Source organism: Manis pentadactyla, chromosome 2 (genome assembly GCF_030020395.1).
Source record: "Manis pentadactyla isolate mManPen7 chromosome 2, mManPen7.hap1, whole genome shotgun sequence".
Lineage (NCBI taxonomy): Eukaryota > Metazoa > Chordata > Mammalia > Pholidota > Manidae > Manis > Manis pentadactyla.
Window position 1 is genome coordinate 186431574 of NC_080020.1, and position 22409 is coordinate 186453982.

Below are 22409 nucleotides of genomic sequence, written 5' to 3' on the forward strand. Positions count from 1 at the left end.
GGAGGCCTTTCACCACTATCACATGACGATCCAGCCAAGGAAAATGCAGCAGGGGCTACATGAATATGAGTGTTTGCACATATCCAAGCAGCCGTGATGTACCCCAGGAGGCTGCCACCTGATAAAGCTAAAAACACAGTGATTCAAAATAAAAGAGAAAAGGACAGGTTAGGAAGGAGGACGGAGAGAAGCTCAGGGAAAAATGAGTGGGTGAAAGAACTGAGCAGGACAGGACAGGAGTGAACTAAAATGTAAACGCCTTTCTTTTGAGCAAAACCTTCCATGAGCTCACAGGTGCATGTGCCAGTGTGACTTCTCATCCTGAGACTGGGTGCTTGGGATATCTCATGGGCACAAGTCTTATTTAAGCTGCACAAGTAGAGGTGGGTCCGTTTCCATCTTGTGATCTGATAAGCTGATATGTCAGAGTGAACATGAAGTTTCCAATCCACCCTGAGGACAGGACTTGGCCCAGTGACTTCACAGATGTGATCTGAGCTTCGTCCTGTGGCTTCCTCACACCCCTCACATCCCAGTGTGGCTCAGGTCCTTCCATGGGAAAATCTACCATGTGTGGAATCTGGTCATGTTTTCTGAATAATCTGTACTCTCATATCCACATTTAACCAAAGAGAAACCATCTTAGCTTTAATATTCTGATTTTGAGCCACACTGTACCCACACTTGAGCTGCCCCCCCAATCTTTTTTTGTTTTTTTCTCCAGAGAGCATTTTACATGCTTCTCCTCAAGGTCATAAAGAAATTAAACCAAAGCCCCACCTCCCTTCCCTTTTCATATATCCTGAACAGTTCTAGAGAAATTTTCTAGAGAAAATAGAGCTTAATTTTTTAGAGGTGTTTTGTTGACAAGAAAATGGAAAGCATGTGTCCCTGCTTCGCTTATTGTACTTCCAAGTAATGAAAGTATTTAAGAAGGTACAATTATGATCTTGGCAAGCACCTGGGGCTCTTTGAGCTGTTTTTTTTTTCATACTGAATAAACACTGCAGATAATCTGTTTACGTTCCACTGTTCTGAAAAGCTCTCTACAATAAAAGGCCACAACCATTCTTTAGTTTCCTTTTCTTGGAAGGAAAAAAATATTTTGCACTAATGATTTGCTGAAAATGATTTCATTGTCTCCATTTTCACTCTAGCCAGACAGAAACAGGTTTTTAGTAAAGGAGTTTATGGGTGTCTTTTTTCTCTGCTACTTTTAACTGAATGGCATCATTCATTTTTTTCTAGTTACCTAGAATTCTCCTTAAGAATCCCTGGTCACTTGCTTGCCCTGAAAAGTTAACTATAATGTTCCTTTGAATAACATACCTCAAATTAATTTCATCTTTTCAACCTGATTGACTGTCTAATGAGTATACTTAGTTTCATTCAAAACCTGGTACAGCCACAGAAAAGAGAACACAATTCATTTCTCTTTGGGACAAAAAATAAGAGAAGATGGTAGCAAGCCACTGCATTAAGGAGCACTAGCTAGAAAAATGCACATTTGCAGCTTGGCTGGTCAAAACCTTTAAATCATACAGATGCTATGGAGAATTATCTGCCTAATATGGTAGAACACATCAGAACATCTAAAAAGATGACATAGGAAGAAAAGAATCAGTGGTATGTTCATCTGGTTTGCAATGTTGTGAGAGAGCCAGGGAGCAAGTTTCACAAAGGAGAGAGAACAGCCCTGCAGTATCATGTTTGAGGAAGTCTCATTCTTACACAGAGCAATAGGTGGTCAATATCCCAGCAATTCCAAATAATTGTTTTATTTCTCACTCCATAAATATAAAGGTGGGTCTCCTATTGCCCTTTGTTGTAGTAGTTTAGGGCGGTCTTAATCCTTTCTGAGTTATAGTAAGTCATTTTTTTGTGATTTGTGGCCTGTATGCTATTGGGGTGCAAGACATGAGTTAGATGGGGGAGTCTTCCAGTGCATGGGAAAGTGGTGTTATCTGTCAATTCATTCAAATAGGTGTTAAAGAAGGTAGATTACCTATCCTGCCCTGCTTCTCTTCGCTCACTCTCAGAGCATTCAGAGAGGGCACAGAGGCTGTCCGTGGACGGAAGCTTGTATTTCAAGGGCCACTGTGGGTTCATCCTCTTGTGCTGCCTTTATCTCAAGCACCCTTGAAGAATAAGCTCCCTATCTTTGCTTGCACTTAAATGTGATTGGCCCCTAAATCAGAGACCATCAGGACACAAACTCTGCCTGTTTCCCCCAGGAAACATGTGGGGGACCACAGTGCCACAGGTTGTGGTTCTAGAGTTATGCATCAGTAAAAGCAGGAAGAAATGAATCTTTGAGATCTAGGCCACCCTTTTCAATTTTCCCGTGTGGAGTCTGGGGTCTTGAGAGCTGAGGTCACACCGCTGAATAATGGCTCTGACGATCCCCTGCGGTGTCCTGCTCCACCCAGCTGCCTCTTCCATTCCATGGTGAATATTCCTGTGGTGCAGAGAACCAGTTAGCTCACGGGGTCCCTAAGCCTCTAACCACTAGGGGGCAAAACCAACCCAGCAGTCCCAGTAATTCAACCCAGCTGAGCAGCCCCGTTTCCTCCCCCATCTCAGGAAGTCTCTTTCCTGATGTTTTGAATTAAGAAGTTGGAATAACATTCTCACAGTCCCTTTCAGCTCTGTGGGTTGGCCTCACCAAAGGCTAAAGGAATTCACAGCAGCCCCTTCAACAACGTAGGGCCTGTTTCTCCAACAGTTATAACAAGAGAAACCTATTGTCAGAAATGACAGCCTGATTCTACCCCTCAGCCCAACGTTTACTGCATCCAAGAACATTATGAGAGCAGGGAGAGAGAGAGGTCTGCATCTGCTTCCTGTTCCTTTAGGTGTGTGTGGGTGGGGGCAATCTGCTGCCGCTGCCTCTCATAGCTGAGAGTAGATGCAATCAAGTGTGCTGCTGAAAGAGTCAGGGTGAGGAAGTACTTTCAGAGGCAATGTCGAGACTGGCAGAGTTTCTGCACACTCACATAGCCCTTGGGAAGTGCCCAGTATACTTCTGTATTTTGAATAACAAATGCTTGATGACTGAGTGATTCTGTGATGAATTTGTTCTCAGGACATTGGTGGGCTATGGACAGAAAAATGTATTAGCCCATCTTACAGATTGGGAGTGAGAGCAAGAGGCCATGGTTGGGACTAGTTGCCGTTGCCTGGGAGTAATTAGGATGGCTCTGCTTTGCAGAAGTTTCCTTCCAAGGGCTTCTCATCGTCCTGTATGGTCAGTCACAGTTAAGCAGACTGCCTGCTTACCTACTCAGACTGTCTAGTCACATAAGGGGACGCTACTGGTTGCCATGTCCTCCCTAACATGGTGTGTGAAGAGGCCCTCAACTACCTTTGACTTACTCTGCCTGGAGAAGTTAGCAACTGCATTTCTGATGACTCAGATGAGAAAAGATGTAGCATGTTTGCATAGAAAAATGGGTTGAAAGGAGAACTTAGTTTTACTGATAATAGCAAATCATTCCTCAGTTATTGACATCATAGCTCATGTTAGATAGAGTTTGTTATCTGATCCACCATCTGAGGGACTTTCTGGGACATATTCTTGCTCTCTTTCTCTCTTTGACTCTTAATGCTCACCCACCAAACACTGTCTACCTGTTCCTGGCAGGATGTTAAATACCAGTATTTAACTCAGCCAACCTTCTTCATGGATCAATGATCATTTATCCTATAGGCCCTGGAATACTGGCCTATACATCTGCTAAAAAGTAGAATGCTGACCCCAATTTTTTATTTGGATGTCACTTCCTACCTGGTTATTTCTGATCTGACTAATCTGTTTGGACACAGACGCTTAGCTACTTACTTTTAATTCACTGTAGCTCCCCTCAGCCTATAGTGAAGTACAAGACAGAGCCTCTCAGCACCAGTCATGAAGTGTGCGCCACAAGTGAATTTTGATGAGTTTGGTTGTTGCCCTAAAATAACCTAGCCTAACCTTAGAGTGAACTAAATATTAAGCAAATAGTTTTCAATGAACAGAAGCATAGAAGAGGCAGTGATGAACCCCCCATAAACCAAGAGACTGCTTAGGAGAGATTTCTCAGGGCCATAGCTGAGCTGGGGTAGGAGGTGGCAGACATGGGTACAGATTTGCCAGGTCCATGGTTTCCATGGGATTCCTGGCCAAAGTAATAACTTGCAGAGAATCATGTATGCCTGGAGAAATTTTAACTATTTTTGTAGATATAGAAGGAAGTGCAAGTGAGTAAGTGGAGAAGGACAAGATCTAAAAGTTGGTTAGGACCCAGTTCACACATGCCAGTTTGCCTAGGACAGTCAGCGTGCACCCATTGATGTGGTGTATTAGTTACAGTTCTCCCTTTTCCTTTCAAAGCTATCCCAGTTTGGATGATGAATTATATGGTCTCCCTACTTATGTGACATGATTATAAGACTGGCTTTTACTTTAACAGGTGATGGAGAGTCAACAGGAAGGAGACAAGATTAGATTTAGAGCATAGAAATAATTCTCTCACAGAGAAACTGCCAGGTGCCTCTACATATTCTTTCCACCCTTTTTTTTGAAATAAGAATCCTGATGCTCATGAGGCCCAATATTATCTAGCTAAAAGACTAACCTCTTTTGCAGCTCAGCATGGCCATGTAACTCAGTTTTGGCCAAAGAGATGAAACGAGAGTGTTACATGGAACATCTGAAGAGGCTCTTTGAGGAGTGAGGAGGTATATTTAACTGGATCACAAGTATAGGCTTGTAACATTCGTGATACAAAACCATAACAGGAATGGGGAATCTAGGTCCTTGGTGACGTAATGGAGCCACCGTGGGAGCCCTAGATAGCCTCCTTTCAGAGCTCTCTAACATGAGACAAATCAATTTCTATTTTGTTTAGGCAATATTATTTTGGATCTTTCTTTAATGTTGTTGAATGAGTTGCTAACCTATAGGTCAATATTTCACAGAGAGTCAGTAATCGTCAATCTACCAGGGAGGTAATAAGAGCCTACCATTTGGGTCCAGATCTCAACATTATTGTCTTGTATTGTCCCATATTTTATGAATTACTGGACCCTCACAAGTAAACTGATCACTCTCCCTGTGTTTCCTTGGGTCTCTTCTCCATTGATTAGAACTTGGAGGAGAGGTCACTCCTTTTAGCCAGAAAGCGCTCCTTAGAAACTTAGCTCTTGAATTTGGTTTTGCACATTTTAATAATTTAACTGAAAAAAATCTATTGTATGTTAAAGTGCTCTCTTTTGGCTATAGAGTAAAAATGATTTTAAATGGGATGGAGGTGGGTGTGGAATACAGAGAAAGGCAAGAGGGATAAGGAAGGGGGCAGACATTTGAAGGAACTATTGAAAGAACAACAGCATTCTATACTAATTAATGGCTATCACCAACAAAATGCTTTCTTATGGACAGTTTCACATTTCTCTCTGCCACTGAATTTGCTGTGTAAAAAGAGCAAAAGCAAAGAAGTCTTCCCCTCATACAAGACTCTTGGTCAGAGGAAATAGATACTTTATGTCTATGCATGCGTGTATATATACATACACGTGTATATATACACACATATATGATTTAATATATACATATTAAAGCAGCCAAAAGAAGAGCCTAATGCAGGCAAGGAGTAAATGTAAAGAAACAAGAGTGGTTCTAGCCAGATCATATATTAAATAAAAGGCAATGAATAAGCACTGAGTGAAATTTTATATGTGCACATTACACTAAACCAGTCAAAGATTCTGACCCCTGGCACTGCAGAAATGATGCAGCCATCTTCTTCGTTCTGATGCTTTCAATAAAATCATTCCCAAGAGAGCTAGGGAAAAATTCTCTCTCTCAATAAAATGTGAAACCATCGGTATTATGAAAAAGCATACTAATAATTGGATAGTGTTCTGAAGTCGCTTTCATAAAGCCTCCCTTTTCACTTCCCTCCTCAGGTTTTAATATTACCCAGTGAGTCCATCAGATCACAGGGGTTTTGTTGGAGATAGAAAGTTGTAGCATTGATTGGTGCCCTTGTGAGGGGCAGGTCAACAACACGCATATCAACAGAGATAACTTGATGAATAATGCACTCTGAGTTCCTAAACACAGCCCACCCATAATGAGCATGCTGCTTGACAGCCTCTGATGCCAATCAGGGAATAAAGCTGGTGCCTGGGCCCTCCAGACAGGGGGAAAAATAGGTTCCTAGTAACAGGAGCCTTCAGCTAAACTCTCACTGAGCCCTACAAATCCTGGGCTACATGCTGCAGGACTGATGGAAAGGGTGTTGTGATGGTGAAGTACAAGGTTCTGGAAGCTGAAGTCTTATCAATGGCAATGAAGCTACATGGGAATGTGGGACTGGCCCAGAATGCTAAAGGCAGAAGAAGTCTGCAACAGCATCCAAGATAAATGAAAGTTTGCAGTCACAACAATTAGTACCAGTTGACAAGGTCTTTTAGAAACATGTCAGCAGAGGGAGTCCACATATGGTACCTCTTTTACACCTTTCCAAAGTGGGGAGAACAGTGGGAGGAGGAGGAGGGATGTTGACAGTAAACATTCAAGACAAGGGAGGAGAAGAATTTTTTAAAAGCAAAGAGAGAAAGGCAATTCTTCAGTTTCAGGGCAAGCAAAGGGAATGAGTAGGTCTTGCCAGTTGCCAAGCCTCACTGCTCTCTGCTGTCCTTTGGAGGCATCTGAGTCCTGCTCACCACTGCCCCACAAGCCTCAGCACAGATGGCACCGCTCCTTCTGTCGTTTGGTCAAATCCCCTCGATGTGTTCACTGACTGCTTCTTTACGGTCTTCTTGAATTTTCCACTTCCTCCTCCACGCCTCACAGGTACTCTGATATCCCCCCTGCCGACCAAGAAATGCATTCAAGGCAGTACTGAAAATGCACTGTTATACTCCCCCCAGTTTCCAACAGATAAAAATCAAGTTGAAACAGATATGCACACAAGGATTCAAAGGGGAGAGAGCTCAGTGTGATGAGTGTGCGGGTGAGGGCGCTGCTGTGGTGGTGGCGTGGCAGTGATGGTGGAAACAGAGGCTGCACACCAAGCTGACATGGAGTACTCTCAGGCTGGCTGCAGCACTCCCAGGCTGAGTTGGCTTTAGCCCAGGAAGTATGGGCTTTCTTCCCATGTTACACTCCAAAGAGTGGGGCCCATCTCAATGAGCAACAGTTTTTTCGATGATCAAGATGTTTTCACTACCAACAATGCATTTAGTAAGATAACAAATAAAAAGGCAGTTGAACTAGAGCAGTTTGGAGGCAGAGAGGAGGACGAGGCAGTGTTTGTGGGACGAACCAGAACACGAGCCATTTCCATCTCTTCTCCTGACAACTCTCCTGCACAGGGAACTGTGCGGAGATGTTTTCCCAGGTACTAAAGAGTTGGCAAATAGTGAAAGGGCTGGGTGGAGTACTCTTCATCTCAGAGCCAGTAGAAGGCGATCGTGTGTTTACATTTAGGATACCGGGTCATTTTATTCCTTCTATCCTCAGGTTACATGACCCATTCAGTCCTCTTCCTCCCGGCACCCAGGACGTTCGTCAATGTGCATAAACTCTACCTTCTGAAATAATAGTGTTTGGAGATAATAAGTCCTTGAAGGAAGGCTTTAATCAGTTTTTCCATTGGAACTAGAAAGCTGAATTTGTAAGCCCCTGAGTAGAAACGGAAGCACCAGCTTAACATGCTCTCCGCTCGCTTAAAGGTGCTGCCCCTTGCCAAGGAGGTCCTGAATAAGCCCCTACTCCTAACTTCTTTCCTTGGTCTTTACCCTTCCTTATCAGATCTACAACCCGAACAAGGAACCACCGAAGAAAGCAATCTTTCTTCTTAACCTGATCAGAAGCATGACTCATCCAGTGGAATGAGGGAAGCAAAAAGGAATGCTGGGAGGGACACAGGCGCACAACAGTATCTGCCTGTCACCAAAACGAGAGGTGGATGCTTCCAGTGAGGAGGGTTTGGAACACAACTTCTGGCCGTCTGTGCCAGAGATAATGAAGGGGCAAGCTTTTGTTAGCAGAGGGCCATGTGGACCCTCTGGCTTCTCCTCTGTGAGGTGTGGCATTTACCTAACAGCAGTATTTCTGAAGTTATATTCTTCAAAGCAGCAGTCCTTCCACATGCTTAGTGAAAAAGGAGGCACAAAGATTACAGGACCTGGTGAAAACCAGGGACCTTCCTCCTCTGTGTAACAAAGCCAAAATTTTAGAAAAGTCACTGAAACTTTCAGCTTTGACTTCTTTTCCTGAAAATGGAGTTGGAAGATGAGAATTGAACATTAATTTCTAAGGCATCTTCATCTTTAGACTTTTATGACTAAAATGTTGTCTTTGGCTCCATTTAAACAAGTTTTACCTATATTCTTGGGGGAGAATAAATGCTCTCCAAGGGATTTGGGTCCCTCAGTGTGTATATTTGCTTTTCTAGTGCTTTTCATGAAGAGCTGAGCCCAGACATTCAGGCTCTATGTAGGCAGGGACAGAATCATTTGAGAGAATAGTGGTGCATCCGTATCCTTTTTTTAATATAATGGAAAATAGTGAGTCTACTCACTTCAGGAAATGTTTATTTAGTTCCTACTGTACTCAAGGCTCTGAGTCAGTTCTGATAATGCAGTCTTGCATTTTCAAAGCACTTCAAGTGATTTTAAACAATGTTAACATGAGGTATACAACAGGGTCCTCAGAGAAGTTCTGTGAGTAAAGGACCCAGAATTGACTCTGATTTTACCAGTGAGGACACTGAAGCCAGGGTGCATGAGGGACTTGCGCAGTCTTGGCCCTGAGTGGCCGAAGCAAGGATACACTCGGGATCACCTGCTTAAATCTGCTGTGTTCTCCACTCTGTTGTCCCCTATTCCTAGTCAGGTAACCATTAGGCAACTTAACTGGGAGTGGAAAGTTCACAGAATGATGATTGGTTTTCAAGCTAATTTGAGCCGACCAGAGTCTTTCCTATTTCTTTTGTTGTTGCCATATATATACATATGAAGGAACAAGTTGTTTTGATTTCTAAATGGATCCACTTAAACAGAGAGTTTGAATTATTCAAAATGGTTAACTCAACCCTGAGTTTCCTTAATATCTATGGGTCAAGGATACTTGGAATGATGAGGTGTGGAAAATGGAAGGCAGATAATACGAAGGTAAGGGGAAACGGTGCGGACACAGGAACTGAGCTCATTAGTCTGATAAACATCACAGCCACAGAAGAAGCAGAGGGAGGGTCTGCTTGCCCTGAGGTGATGTAGAAACCCAGACACAGAGGCTCTCTAAAGACATGAGAAGTTGATAATAAAGCCAATGATAACAGCTGAAACTTCTGCCTGGCATCCTTGCTGCTTAACATAGACCCCAGCTTCATTTAAGGAAGCGTTTTGCTTTCTCTTTAAAAACACTCTGGGCCTTGAAAAATAAAAACAAACTTCTTCCCCCTAGGCAGGTGTGCATGCAGCAGCTCCTGCACACGCACGCGTGCGCACACACACACACACACACACACACACACACACACACACACACACACACACACACACACACACACACACTCTCACAGTCATTTAACAAGGAGGAGAGGGCATGATCCCAAAGGCTTCCCCACCTCCTGTCCAAGGAGAGTTCTCAGCTAGCCTAATCACTCCAGCAACAGAGCACCTGAGCATTCCCCTCTCAGCCCAGAGGAGAAGAGAGGGAATGGGAAGCTAGTTCTGCTGGACAACTAGAATCTGAGGCTAAAAACAGCCAGTAGATTGTCTCCCATTTAAGGACCTTAACAAGCAAGTTGGGGAAACTATCTCTTCCAAGGTTTAAATGTGACTCAGCCACTGCCTTGAAGTAGATAAGTTGACAGAGTCTGCTCTCCCTCAAAGTTTTTCAAATAATAATAATAAAATTTGAAAATTATGATAATTAGGTGTTCTGTACCCTGGATAGGAGCAGGCTACAGTGAAGCATATTTTCTAATGTAATTAAGGCTGTCAGCTGATCCCTCCCAATTGCAGTTATCTCCAAAGTGAATTAATAAATCACGTCCAGCCTGCTAAGAATAAAAATTTGTCTCGAGTATTCTTGATGCAACCTGTAAACTGTCAGAGCAGGGAGGGGAGGTTCTATTCGACTAGACTGTACTGAGTCCCAACTTTGGATAAACTTTTAGGGAGAATGTTCAGCTGAGACAACTAGAACCATTTCTAAGCTTTATTGCAAACAATATGCAAATAGACTTTCCCTATGTTCACTTATGGTTCCCTATGCTAAACTCGAAGCAATTAATGCTGACTCCTCAATGCCCAGGGGACTCAGATCTCCTGTGGTTTTACACAGAGCACTTTAGCTATCATGATGAATTAGTGTAAGGCCTGGTAATGCACCTTTGAGTACGTGAGGCCTTTTAAGGCTCTTGGAGGTCAAGCCTGTGGCTGTATAAAGTACATTTTACTTGGCAGACCAGAGATTCTGATCGCATGCAAGCTTGTGTTTCTATTCCTCACAGGTTCAGGTTCCAGATTCCAAACATCCAAAATCACCATTTTGCTCCACTGGACAGAAGATGTTTCAGGCCTGTGATGATTCAAGGTAAATATTTACCATGAAGACTTGGCGAGACTGTGCCTGCTTGGTGAAAGAGTGGAGTGTCAGTTCCAAGGAGAGGTGTCATTTTTCTTTTTGTCCAAATAGAGAGTGGGTACAAAACTGAGGACAGACACCACTGGTTGGAAATCTCCCTGGACCTAGTTAGGGGCATCCGGCTGGTCTCCCTCTAAAAGGAAAAGCAGCCAGCATGGACCTGCCAGCACCTTGATCTCAGACTTCTAGACTCTAAACTGCGAGACAATATATTTCTGTTGTGTAAGCCACGCAGTTTGTGGTACAGCAGCCACAGGACACTAATACAATGAGCAGAAATACAGAGGCAAGAATGTACAGGGAAGATCTTAGGAAACACTAAATCTATGGATCCTACTCTTCTCTGTTTTCATTTTCAGGCACATATATCTATGCAATGTAACCATACTACTTTCAAACTTGTCTAAGAAATGACCTAAGGAAGTCTCAGAACCCCGAAGTCTGATGAGGATCAGCCACCATCAGATGAAGACCTATCCTTTGTTGGTCCAAAACACATCATGTGAACTTCATAATCCTACAAATAAGTGGTTGGTCCTTTAAAAGTTGTACTTCTTGACTAAAACAAACATGGGTTGAAAAGCAAAGCTCATTTGAGCAAATGTGGTGACTCTTAAGGTCGACAGATAAGAAGGCCACAGAACCTGAGTCACAGGAATTTTACTGAGGTGACACGACAGAATTGAAACCCACAAAATACCAAAGTTTGCCTGATTGGTCATGGTACAGGTATGAGAAGTACAGGAAGCTGGGCAGCTGCCGTCCTCCTGGGTGTGTTTAATTTAAATTGGAATCAATGCTGAATAGATTGAGTGAGAAAAGCCTTGCTTCCTCACACAGATGTTCACAGGGGCATTGGTGGGACAGACTGCTTAGTGTGAACACCTTGAGACAAAATCTGCCTGATGTTCAGTTCTAAACTATTGATCCTTATAGCATCAACAGGTGCTGACAATGAAGCCATGTGAAAGCTGGCTGGCTGTCCTTGGCAGAGGCAACTAACAGGAGTCATAGAACTGGAGTAATATTCACCAACAGTCAGCCACCAAGAGGGGCCTAATGAAGCTGGCTTTAAATTAATAATTTATTTCCTAAACTCTTTATCTAATGTATAGATACATATATATGTACCTGCATATTTCCATTTCAGGCAAACCATGTACCAGCTGATAATCTGGAGACTCCTCTTTATCTCTATATGTATGTGTATAGACAAAAATACATACATATGTATCCATATATTAGACAGAATGTTTAGACAAATTCTATAGATGGATAGAGATGTCATTGTTGATGTTTAGAAAAAAATACTGCCTCTTTTATAATCTTAAAAACAAACTGTACTGAAAATGTATGCAAAAGGTACCTGCTCCCCCATAGGGCAACATTACTAAATGGCAGCTATCTCTGCCCCAGGGAGAGTTGGGGGGTAGAGCTGAAATTCTGCGAGGATGGAGACAGTGCAATCAGACATATGGAAGGACCGGTGATAATTCACAGTCTCATGGGGAAATCATGTTTCTACACCAACACAAAATGGAAAAACCAAGCTACATCTCCTACATGCTGAATTAATGGAGGCTTTTTTTTATCTAGTCAAAAGAGATACAGGCCTAAGGAAACCTTAAGCAAACCAAGATCTTGGGGAGAAGTTAGATGACACCAGGTGAGAGACAGTGAATGCGCACTGCCTTTACTTTATAACAAACCCAGGATGGGAGGAAAATGGAAAGTATTAGTAGGCTCCTTCAATTATGTTTATGACTTTCTTCCTTTGTTTTTTGAAGTTGATTGATTGAAAACTCCTCTGAGCTATTTAACAAAGCATTACTTACATTAAGCTTGGGAAAAATACCAAAGAGAATAGCGCTTTGATTCCACTAATAACCTCTTACCTTATTAAAGTAGAAATTAAAAAAGAAATCTAATTACCTCTTTGCCAGACTTCTGATTATTCATGTTATGCTTTTTGCCCTGTGTAAAGTGTTCCCTAACACTCATACTACATGTTTTTGCTGTATTCATGTAGACATAGGTTTAGTTGCATGATCAAAAAGCCAAAAGCAAAAGATAAAATTTCCATTTTTCTCCAAGATAAAAAGATGTAAGTTTATTTCTGTCCCAAAGAGTATTCTGAAGCTGGTGTGGGGTTGCTGCTCCATGAGGTCATCCAGAGCCAGAATGGTACTTTGCACTAGAAGCTCCAGGATCTAGGTTGTCACTTGGCCATCTCTAGGGTGTTAACTCTTGCTCACAGTCCAAAGAGACTTCTAGCACATCACACTCCAGTCAGCAGCAAGGCAGAAAGGAGGGAAGAAGATGCACATCTTTCTTTAAGGATACATTCTAGAAACTATATGCCTTCTTTCCCCTTGCATACAACTGGGCAACATTTAGTCACATGACCATACCTTGGTATAAAGGAGACTGGAAAATGTGGCTTTTATTTCAGGCAACCATATGGTCAGCTGAAGGTCTAGAGGGCTCTCTTTATATTTGGTTTTAGTAGTTTGATTATGATGCTCATTTCCTTTCATATTTATCCCACTTTAGGATTTTCTAAGCTTCTTGAATCTGAAAATTTATGTCTTTTGCTAAACTTTGGAACTCTCCAGTCATTATTTCTTCAAATAGCTTTCCTAACCCATTCCTTCCCTTCTGGGACTCCAATTATATGTAAACTTGACCTTTTGTTATTACATGATCTGACCCTAAGACTGCTTATTTTTTTAATCTTTTGATCTCTCTGTTTTTCAGACTGAATAACTTCTATGGACTTATCTACAAATTCACTGACTCTTCTTTGTTGTCTCCTTTTGCTAACCTTTTCTAGTTACATTTTTATTTCGTATAGTATAGATTTTTTGTTTCTAGAATTTCTATTTGGTTCCTTTTTAAGTTTTTATTTCTCAGCTAGGCTATCCCATATTTTTATTGATTATAAGCATACTGTCCTCTCTGTCATTGTGCATAATTATAATTGCCTGTTTCAGCATCCTGGTCATCAAAGGATTAGTTTCCAACAATGGCCTTTTATTTAAGAGTGGATAACATTTTCCTGGTTCTTTGTAGGTCAAACAATGTTGATGTATATTCTGAACATTGTAAATATTTTGTTATGAAGACACTGGATCTGTTATATCCCCCCTGAGAGATAACTTCTTTTTTGTTTTAAGAGGCAATTAAGTTGGTCAGATTCAACCCAAAAATTCTGTCTCTTGGGCTATAGCTCAAATCCCAGTTCAGTTCTTTAATATTTAGCTGGATTTTATTCTGCTCATGTATGGTTCAGAGTAAAGCCAGAGATTTGGGCAGAGTTTATGTGCTGAAATTGGAGTTCTTTCTCTTTGTCTCTCCTTTCTGGGGTGGACCCCACTTTCCAGTTGCTGCATTTGCTTCAAATTCTTTCCTCTGTTCCTTTACATCAGAAAGCCTGTAGGTTTTCTGTAAGAGTTTTAACAGTCTACTTAGTGCTAACTCTGGCTTGCTCTCCGTCTAAACGTCATTAAAAAATTGGCAAATCAATCTGTCCTTCTTTTTCATATCATCAACTCCCTCCAGAATCCACTTGCTTTGTTCCATCTCCAGGGGCTTTGAGTCATTGTCCTTGTATTTTGTCCATAGTTTACAGTTGATGTCTGTGAAAATTCAGCCAGTAGAAGTTTACTCAGTGATACTAGAAACGGAAACTCATCTGAAGTTTTGACTGGAAGAAAAGGGGAACATATTTATTGGGGGATGATAAGCAGTCTCTACCCACAATGGCCTTCCCTACATTTATGCTTCCTCTTTAGAACACTCTTTGACTCTTGTATCATACTCAGTTTTCCAAATCAATTTACCACTGAGTACTTCGTGATGAGACACAAAGGCTTGCTTTGTGATACATGCATTTCCTAAATTTGTTACATAAAATTAATGATTTTCAAATAAAAATTTTAAGAGCTTTACCTGCATATTGCAGTGGGATAGCCTAGGAAATGCAGTTTCTTTCTGTATACACAATGGTTTAACTGTTTGGATAGAATATATTAGCCAATAATCATAGTCTCAGAGCCATAAGGCTTTCTACCTGTGATCAACCTTAAGCATAATCAGAGATTAAAGACCAAAACTCTTGATATTGCCAACATTGAAATGATATAGGTGTGCTAAGAGCAGATATTAGCTCTTTCACTTAATGGCATATTGTTAATAATAGCACATCAAACAAATCAGCCAGAGAGCACTGCCTGCCTACTATGTATTAAGCACTGTGTTGTGTAGGATATAAATGCAGGTATTCCTGGGCTGTCACTCTGAAATAATCTCCATTTCTTTGAGAAATTGATGATACCTCTGTTTTTATCCTGCAACCATAGAGAGAATGAATTATTCTAAATATGAATTTTGAGGATTAAATACACAATCTTGTTTTTAGTGTGATACTTGCATATGTCCCAAAGAATTTCTTTTTTTCCTTCTTCTTTCCTCCTTCCCTATCCCCACCTCTTTCTCTCTTTCTTTCTTTCTCTTTTTCTTTCTTTCTTCCTTTTTTCCTTCCCTTTCCTTTCCTTTGTTGCAGGAGTTGCAAGCAGTAGTCAAATAGAAGTATAAAGCTCATATTTATGAGTGATATGAATATGAGAAATTGAAAATGACATAAAATATTTCCTGATGAAACGTTTCTGTTTTACTATAGATTTAAGAGCCTGTCTCTTTCTTGGTAGGACTATTCCTAAGTTAGGAAAATTGAAGTGAAAATTATTAATTTTATTCCAGAGAAATATAGTAGGATACTTAATGAGAGAACAAATACTAAAACACAGATATAAAAAAATGTAGAACAAATAACACATGTCCTTTTTTCAAATGCTTTTAGTCCAATGATAATACAGCTTTAGGAATGGGAGGACTGTAAAGTAATTAGAAATCTATAAGCTCAACAGGAAATATATGAATAACTAAATATGTAAGTTGGGAGTTTGAGAATTTTAAATGTTATAGAGTACCCACATTCAAAGAGAAATGGGACCCATTGCACTCAAAGTATAGCCTTTTAGTGTTTGGCATAGTAAAGAAATGAGGTTTTCTAAGTAACAGGAATTTAAATCAGCTTTTTCAAAGAACTTTTTAAATAAAGCATGTGTGCCCAAAAAAATAGGCTTATTATTTATTCATGATTTGAAAGCATCTCTTAACCTTGTAACATCAATGATCATCCCCTTGAGAGGCCAGATAGCAGAGTGGTTAACAGCCAGGATATTATATCCTCCTTTGCCAATAATAAGCTCTGTTATTTGGGGCAAATTACTTGTGAACTTAGTGCCTTAGGGTTTCTTCCTCTGTAAAATGGGTTTAATACACTTACTCTATTGGGTTGCTGTAAGAAGTAAGTTATTTAATAAATATAAAGAAGTAAGAACATATCTGGGATATAATGAGGGCTATTTCAATGTTAATCACTATTATTATTATTATTACAATAAATGATATGGAGGTGGACGCTTGTGGCACTTCTGTTTTAATATTCTGGAACTCCATTTAAAAACCTTCTGACACTAATGGCAATTAACGTATGGAGTATTTGGTTTGCATAAACAGATAGCAAGCTGTTTATCTGTGGGAAACTTGTGTTCTAACCTTTTCTCCATCACTGATTTGCTATGTGTCTATTGGCAAGACCCTTTACATCACATGAGGCATGGCAGATTCCTTACCTGTAATACACTGAACCAAAATCACTAATAGGTAAGATTTGTGTTTTGTTCACTGGGGCCTACCACAGTGCCTGAAATGTAGTGTTACTAAGTAATGGTAGTTGAAATAAAGAATAATATAATTTTACTTGCATGAATATGAGACACAGAATCAGATGCCTTCTTTGAAAGTCCTTACAATTTAAGATTTATGACTACTTATTATACATTTCTCATCCATAAAGATTAAAAAAGTATTTCATTTTTAATAATGATGATTTAAAAAATATAATATGTTAGCCTTTATCAGCCAACCATCAGCTGATGATGAGCATTATTTTCTGGTAGAAAAGATCAGTATCAAGTGGTTTGTAATCTCTTCCCTGGTCTTCTTAGTTACACAGATTGTGGCTAGTTATAAAGGTGTATTTTCTGGTCAGGAAACAGGTTGTTTTCTATTGCAGATAGAAGCTCAAGCAAGATTTTAATGTCATTTCATGTTGCATCTGCAGAATAATGGAATGCTAGTCCCTGACACAGGAATATTCACCTTCATAGCTATTACTGACTTCCAGAAAGGAAAAGATCTCCTATGCCTAGGTCATGTACTAACTCCATGTATAAATATTTGTGAAGGGTCAGTCTGGATAATGTGCTTGACTTGCACATGTTTGTGTTCAAACACACCTACACATTTCTAGTCAATGTGTAAACAAATATGCAAGAGGACTCACTCTCAAATCTAGAAAAACTTTTACAATCACTCATTTTCAAAAAATGATTCCAAGACCAGAAAAAACATGTGAAAGGCAACAAGCAATAGAGCCATTCTTTGTACAATAAGATGCCCTAAATAGTGCAGTTTTATATATTGGCACTAAACTAGGACATATTGATAATCATTAGATGGCCTAAGGGTTTTTAGATGCATCATAACTTCACACCACATGATTGGGGAGATGGGTAGGTGAATGAGAAGAAGCAAGTTATAGTATTTTTATTGCTCATATGACCAGCTATTCATTTGTTTACTCATTTATTTGTACATTCAACCATTTATTATTTACTCATTATTTTACTATTTCCTTGAAATCTGAGGTGAGCATAGAATCATCTTTTCCTCATGCCCTTAAGATGTTTACAGAGCATCAGAAAACTGAAGCTTGATAATGTGTGTGTGTATGATTTTCCTAAAACTTCAGTGAAAAAAGTTTCACATCTAATTCCTAGATGTTTCCCCTATGAAGCCATTAAAATGTGTTATAGATGGTTATCTCTGAAATAGGAAAGATATTAATGCACAGTTATTCAAAATATGTATAACATATACTTTTATAGCATAAGATTTTTCTACATAGTTGGATTAAATTTTTTTCTTTTACTATACTTATCTGGATTTTTGACAATTAACATTTTTAACCATCACCTTAATTTTTTAAAAAAGAAAGCATGTTCATTCAAGATGGACCACAATTTCATGCTTCAATATATATCTCCATTTTAAATCCATTAATACATAAATAATAATAAATGAACAAATTTAGAAGTTCCATAAAGATAAGACATGTTACCCAGTTGAGATGCTAGTTGTTTTTTGACAGCAGGCTTTATCAGCAACAATAGAGGTCAGAAGATAGTGGATTATTATTTTCAATGAATTGAAAGAAATTAACTGTCAACCCTAGAATTTCATGCCTAGCCATATTGTATTCAAAAAATAAAGACAAAATGAATACATTTTTAGACATAAAAACTAGAAGTGCTTTTTCCCATATAGGCCCTTATGATTAAACATATGCCTTTGCAAAAATAAAATATACAATAAGAAGGGTTTAGAGAGAAATATTAAACTGTGAAGAGCACAGAACTTGACTAAAGTTCCTACATAATTTTAGCCTGTATTGATTGCTTTTTCAAATCCTTGGTTTTATGTTAATGTAGGTAAAATTGTGATTCTAGACAATAAGATCAGGAAGAGTGGAACATTTAATGAGTAGCTAAATTGTGCTAAAATTATTCTACTGGTTATGAGGAAAATAGAAAAAATTGAATTACTGTAGATATATTTTAAAATTACAGTTATATAAGTGTGTTAAAAAATTAAGTGAACTGCAATGCAATGCATATATACCAGATCAGCATAGAAACAAAGTTTATGGTGGAGTTTAGAGAGGAATATCAAGAATCTCTTCAGTTTAAAAGAAGGTTGAAATGAAGAAGAAAAGGAAAAGGATAACAGCAAATACAATATATGATGGTAGAAATATCCCAAGTCTATCAGTAATCACAGTATATGCACATGGTATGTACAAACGCACAGTAAGTACCTAAACTCCTACATTAAGTTAGATATTATCAGATTAGTTAAACAGATAAAGTTACGTTACTTAAAGGAGATCTCTTAAAGCCACATTACAAGGTTAAAATGAAGGGGAGAAAAAAAGATACACCATATAAATAACTAGAAAGGAGGTGTTAGCAATATTAATACAAGACAAAATAAAATTTAAGGGAACAAAGCCCTAAAAGGTTTAAGAATATTGCATATTAATAATGAGGAATCCACTAAAAAAGATAGTCACCAGGAAGCCTATCCACCTAATTGCATAGCTAAGAACTCTGGACAAAAAAACCCCACAATGTTACAGACACTCAACAGAGACACAAGTGCCTTTTGTCCAGCTAGGCTCAGGGTCAGTGAGAGAAGGTCTGAGAACCACCTGGGAACTAGCTTGCAACCACCTTCAACTTGTACAGAGAGTGGATCCTGAGGTTGGAAGGAGAGAAAATATTTTGAGCCTGAGCCATGGATAAAATCCATTCTCCAATATAAAATAGGAATGAGGTGAGATAGTGAAAAGAAAAGAGAGAAAGGTAAAGAGGGGAGGGAGGAAGCAGAAAAGGGGAGATGGATCACACACGCGGATGAAAACAAACTTTGCATGAAGCTTCTTAAACATGCTGTTATAGCCCATGTTAATGCATCCTCCCATAGAGGCAATTTTATCCCTGTTGAAGGGAACAGCTGATAGGTAGGTGATGTCTGGCTCGGGAAAGCATGAAATATTTAATCAGGACATGCTTGGTATTGTATACAACTCGAAACACTTTTGGCCTCGCCAGATGTTCATTTCCCTTTCCTTGCCCCTTCTCGCCATCTGAGCTGCACTCAGTTAAAGGTGTCTTTGGAATGCAGGCTCTGAGGCATTAGCTACGGACTGTCATCTTTGGTGAAATACATGCAGAATGTATGATTGGCCTTCTTCCATTGAAGTTCAAGGCCCCTGCTAAAACAACACTGCCCAGACCAATTTCAGAGTCCCTTCAAGTTTGCTTTATAAACTATCACATCAAAGAAAAATAGACAACTCAGCTGAAAATGAAATCAAAGCTGGCCTGGAACATAGATATGGACTTGGAAGGTCAAGCTGATATTAAGCCAGCAGATGAGTTTGGTTTCTGGAGAGCAGAGGTGGGTATCACCGTGTCTTGGGGACTCAGTATCTATGTTCAGAATACATAGCTTTTCTTTCAACTACCTTGAGATGTCTAGGTGTAGAAACAAATGCCCTGGTAAACTCCAGACATCATTCAAAAGATACTGAAGTAAGACCTCTACAGAGAAATGGAGCCCACAAACATTTGGAGGAGCCTGGCCAGACCATTTCAGTGTGGAGCATAAATAACCTTAGCAAATGCTTCACTTTATAGATAAGGACACAAAAGCTCAGAGAGGTTAAGTGACTTGTTTCAAAACACTCAAGTTAGTTGGCTAATAATAGACCTAGGGCTCTTATTAACTCCCAACCAAGGCTCTTTTCTAAATGGCTGATGGAATCTCCTAACTCATGTGAGTGGCCAACAAGGAGAAAAAAATCATTATAGAGCAGCTTGCTAATTTAGCTGGTCCTCAGAAAGACATTCAGGTAATGACTGGACTAGACTCGGTTGATGTGCACACCGTTCCCATCCTTGCCTTGAGCACATGGTGACAAAGCAAGGAGTGAGTGCAGGCTGGGGTTGAGCTCTCCATCTAAGTATGATTCATTATGTTAATAAAACAGTTGGCTAATGGTTTTTGCTTTGAAATGAAGTCTTTTGAACTTTACAACCAGATTCAGCAACTGATTCAAAAGACCCTTGATAGCATTTAAGAGTAAACCATACTTCAAAAGTTCTTAATGTTCAACAAGAAATACAGCACAGGCATTGGGACGCTTTGATTCTGGGTTGGGTTCCTTGTGAAGACGGAGATGTTTAGCAAGAAAGTCCTTAAATGCGTATAGGCTTTGCATTCACTATTGAAATGCAATCCAGACATAGAGCCAAGTCAGCAAAATAATGATTACTGCAAATGGGTGTGCTAAGTTGGGTTGTTAGCAATTTATCCAAATTAAGAGTTGGGGCTTTATCATAATCACTAGAGAAGTATGCCAGTCACAGCATCATTTATTTTCACATGTGACGCTCATCCTAATTTCTAAGTTTACCACCATCCTCTTCCAAAATATAAACATACACTATACTCATAGCTCACTTAAAAGAGTTCTTTTGAGTTAGGAGATAAAATAGAGTAAACACTTCTCTTTTTTCCTTTCAGGAAGCCCTCCAAATTTTGATTTTTTATTTAGATCTTTAGGGTCTTTAGGCATTTCATCCTCAGTATAATACTATTATAATATATGGTATCAGTTAAAGTCAATGAAAGCACATTCAAATAGGGCAATTAAAGGAAGATTAATAAAGGGACAATTAAACAAGGTATGAGAAACATAAATGCTTGTGTACTACTTTGGGGCTGGTAATGTTCAGGGTCATTTACCACTCCTACAACTGAATGGGCAGAAGCAGGGAGTGGGGACAGACCCCAGAGAGCCTGGCCATAGCTGGGGAGAAAGCTGCCTACCATCAGCTGTGGTCTTCACTCGAGAAGCCCAGTCGCACATGGCGACACGCAGGATGGAGTTAAAGGAACAAACCCCCACGCGCTCTCATCTTGCCTGGAGATCTCCCGCTGGAGCTTCCCATGGGCCAAGAGCAACTGTGAGCCCGAGGGTAAGGAGCACGGACGGAAGTAATGCCCCTATCAGGCTTCTCTGCCCGGAACAGGGTGGGAAGGCGGGCAGAATGGATCTGGGCAGGGGTGGGGGCTGGAGTGAGCCGCACACAGTGGTAGATGGTGGGCTTTTCTCCTTTCACATCCTAGTGTCAGTGTGGGTTTGCCAACTGTAGCAAACGTATGGGTGTGGTGTGGGATGTTGATAATGGCGAGGCTATGCATGTGTGGGGACAGGGGTATATGGGAAATCTCTATACCTTCTTCTCCATTTCACTGTGAACCTAAAATTGCCCTAAAATATGAATTTTGTTAGTTTTTAAAAAGTGATATTATTTTAGTAAAGCCCAGAAAACTCCTCTTTACCAGGATCCCTTTCCCAAAATGATCCTTCCATCCATCCAACAAGTATAGTAAAGCCTTTTTGAGATATTCCACTAGGAACTTCAGGAACTGGTTCAAAGTCACATATTTATTACTGTGTAGATACTACTGCTTTCCAAAGAAAAGTGAGCCCAGGTTGATGGCACGAGAGGTGTTCCTTCTGAAGCGTTTTCTGGGGATTGGATCTGAATATTCAGTTTTATAAAATGAGAGAAAGACTGAGCACTAGGAAGAAAAAGACATTCTCTTGAGGTTCAGAAGGAGGGGCTTGGTTGAGCAAATTTCCATGGGCCAGGGGAAGGAAGCCCCAGCAGAGGGGCAGTAGCCTTGCATATAAAGAGAGTACAGCAGATTCCTTTCCCTTGAAGCAAGTGCTTTTGGTCAGTTTCCCAAGCTAGAGTGCAGGAGTCAGTTTACAAAGGGACAGTTAGAGACATGCAAGACCGGTGCAGACGGTGCCTTGTTAGGAAATAAGAACCAGATAAATCTTTCAGATCCCACATCCGCATTTCCCCACCCTGCAATCTTGGCCAAATTGCTTAACTCTTTAAAAACTCAGATTTCTCAGCTATAATGTGAGAGCAGTAATAATACCTAGCCCAGATCATTTTTTGAGGATTGACTGAGAAAACTTAGGTCAACTCAT

General features: G+C 40.1%; 1 long non-coding RNA gene across 2 annotated transcripts in view; it reads right to left on the reverse strand.

Moving 5' to 3' along the window:
- Positions 1 to 22409, reverse strand: part of LOC130682588 (uncharacterized) — a 115408-nt gene that overhangs the window by 71693 nt on the left and 21306 nt on the right. The gene's annotated exons all lie outside the window — the stretch shown is intronic.